The sequence below is a fragment of the Triticum dicoccoides genome, chromosome 3A (genome assembly GCF_002162155.2).
Source record: "Triticum dicoccoides isolate Atlit2015 ecotype Zavitan chromosome 3A, WEW_v2.0, whole genome shotgun sequence".
Lineage (NCBI taxonomy): Eukaryota > Viridiplantae > Streptophyta > Magnoliopsida > Poales > Poaceae > Triticum > Triticum dicoccoides.
In genome coordinates, this window is record NC_041384.1 from 151,841,952 (window position 1) to 151,845,423 (window position 3,472).

Genomic DNA, 3,472 nt, shown 5'->3' on the forward strand with positions numbered 1-3,472 from the left:
CAGGCAGGCTACACCGGCGGGCCCCGCTGCTGCTGCATCTGCCCTGGTACTCGGTACCCGCGGCGATTGTCGGGCACCATCCATCGCTCCAGCCGTCGCCCGCCACAGCGCCGTGACCTGGCCGTAGTGGCCCGCACCGGTTCTTACAGCGCCACCCACGCCTTCTGGGCCCGCCCTAGCGCCGCAGTGGCCTCACTGGCCCGCGTCGGCCCCAGCCGCGCCGCCCGCGCCGGTCCAGCTCCCACCGCTGCCGCCCAGCTCCGGACTGGGCCAGTCCACACCGGGAGGCCTTCCGATCCAGCAGGTCCGGTTTCCGCTGTCTCCGTCCCTGATCCCGGCCTGGCTAACCGGGACGTCGCCACCGCCAGTTTACACAGAGGCCGGGGACCCACCGGTACCCACGCTGCAGTCTGGGGCCTCGTCCGGCTCCGTGGGGGCCTACGATGGCCTCCCCTCCGTTGACCGGGTGCCGTCATCATCGCTGCTCCGCACCATCGAGCCAGTCGGCCAAGGCACGCCGACCCAGACGCCACCACGGTTCGCCAAGATCGACTTCGCCACCTATGACGGCATGGAGGACCCCCTCAACTGGCTCAACCAGTGCGACCAGTTCTTTCGCGGGCAGGGAACCCTCGCATCGGAGCATACCTAGCTCGCCTCGTACCACCTCCACGGCGAGGTACAGACCTGGTATTACGCCCTCGAGCAGGACGAGGGTGCCCTGCCCCCTTGGGAGCGCTTCCGCAAGCTCTGCCTCCTTCGCTTTGGGCCTCCGGTTCGCGGGAGCCGCCTGGCAGAGCTCGGCCACCTTCCCTTCACCTCCAAGGTGCAGGACTACGCCGACCGTTTCCAGGCCCTGGCATAAGCCATGCGTCGGGTGTGATGACGCAGCAGCGGGCCGACCTCTTTGTCCGTGGACTTCTGGATCGCATCCGCGTGGACATGGAGCTTTGGGGACCCCAGGATCTCCAGTCGGCCATGTACTACGCCCGCGCGTTCGAGCGCCGCATGATGGCCATCCAAAAGGAATCACCGTCCTGGACCGCTGGGTCGCTACCCGGGCCGGATTCCGCGTAGGGTCGGCCTGCGCAGGCTTCTGCGGCACCCCTCGCCGCGATGCGGCGCGCCCGTTCCGCCGGCTCACCTTAGCCGAGCTACTCGAGCGTCGTCGCCAAGGGTTGTGCTTCAACTGCGACGACCCCTACACGCCCGGCCATGCCTGCCCGTGACTCTTCTACCTGGAGGTTGCAGACTACATTCCGGAGGACACCGCCGCCGCCGACCTGGCCGCCCCAGCTGTCGAGAAGGTGTTTGACGCCGGTTGATCGCCTCGAGGAGTTCCGCAAGTGCTTCCCCACCTTACATCTCGAGGACGAGCTATTTGTGCAGGCGGGGAGAAGTGTTATGGCCGGTTTAGCTAGGTCCACCGGGCAATCTTAGCCCACAAGTTATCTTAGGTTAATTCTTATGCAAGTTATCTTAGGTTAATTCTTATGCAAGTTATCTAGGTTATAAATATAGGCTGTAAGACTCTTTTTGGAATTAAGCAATAAGAATATTATTATCCCTATTTCCTGACTCCCAGAGGAGCCGGAACCCCAGCCACCTCCTGCCTTCGCTGCCGCTGCTTTCGTCGCAAGGACGGTGCCACGCCGCCGGCCGCCGCGCACCAGCCCTCGCCCTTCCCCCTCCTTTCCCTACAACCTACGCCCTAGATCCGGTAGGGCCCTAGCTCCTACCAGACGCATTGGAGAAGTCTACAACAGGGAACTTAAGGACACTATCTACAAGATATGTGGGTGCCGAGACAAGCAATGGGAAGTGATCATCACCAAGAAGGATAGATCCATTGCAGCTTCCATCCAGGAGTTAAACCAGCACATTCAACATCAAGAGAACCAGTTGTGCACGGACATGATGGAATTGAAGAAGGCGAAGACTAGGATCATCGAACTAGTGGAAGAACTCAAGTTTACATGTGATGGATATGAGGAGGAAATTAAGACACTACTAAAGAAGAATGACGACCTGGTTAAGAAGATCGGAGTATTCATGGGAGGTCCAGCACCGGGAGGAGAAGACGACGATCCCACTTGCCCAGACAACTACATCATCATCGACGACACCGATTCCGATCCTAGTGATGATGACTTTGAAGACGAAGCTGGAGCAGATATCATGGAGTCTTCCACCGATCAAAATTTATAGATGACCACCAGATATTAGTAGTATTCCCCCATGTATTTAGTAGTAGTTGAGCACTTTTCGATAGTTCTAGACCGTTTGTATGCCCTTGCTTGATTGATTGAGTGAAATGATTGTGTTTGTCTCATGTGCATATGGGTAGTGCTTTCTCATTAGACCCCTTTTCTATTCTGATCTCTTCCATCTAAACCCATCAGATGCCTCCGAGACGTGACACCGGTTTTGCCTTCCCGCTGGAGCTCACCCAGTTGATCCAGCAGCAGAATGCTTTGATGCAATTGCTAGTTCAGAACCAGGGCAACAACAACGACAACAACAACAACAACAACAACAACAACCCGCCGCCAGTTGATAACCTAGCCCGTTTCCTAAGGTTACAGCCGCCGGTGTTTTCCAATAGCACCAAGCCTATAGTTGCTGATGACTAGCTACACCGTATTGGAAGGGAGTTGACCACCGCAGGTTGCACAGATGCTGAGAAGGTGCGCTTTGCCGCACATCAATTGGATGGACCAGCAGCCTCATGGTGGGAGAATTACACGTCCACTTTCCCCATAGCCAACGTCACTTGGGACCAGTTTCAGCAAGCTTTCCGCATAGCCCATGTCTCAACTGGAGCCATGAATATGAAGAAGCGTGAGTTTTGCAACTTACGCTAGGGAAAGCGTACTGTGGCTCAGTACGTGGATGAGTTTAGCAAGTTATCTCGCTATGCCCCTGATGATGTGGCTACGGATGCCGTGAAGCAGGAGAAGTTTATGGAAGGGCTGAATGATGAGATGAGCATGCAGTTGATGGTAGCAACCTTCAACAACTACCAGGAGTTGGCAGATAAGGCTCTTATGATTGAAGGGAAGCAGCAGCAGATTAAGAGCCGTAAGAGGAAGTATGGACAAGGGAGGTATAACTCAGGTGCTCAGCAGAAGCCTCGCCTAACCCCAAACTCAGGAGGACTTGTTCATAACCATGGAGGTCATAACCACGCCGGAGGAGGATCGCATAACCACAATGGTTCTAAGAATGGGAATGGGAACGGAAGTAACAACAATCAGAACCGCTCCAACCCAGCCACACCCGCTAAAAGAGACCTAAGTCATGTTACTTGCTTTAAGTGCGGGAAGACTGGACACTATGCCACGGATTGCCCTGAAGGGAAGACTGGAAATGGAAATGGGAGCGCTAGGAAGAAGCCCAATCCATTCAACAAAGGACAAGTGAACCACGTTAATGTGGAGGAGGTTAAACAGCATCCGGACGCGGTAATAGG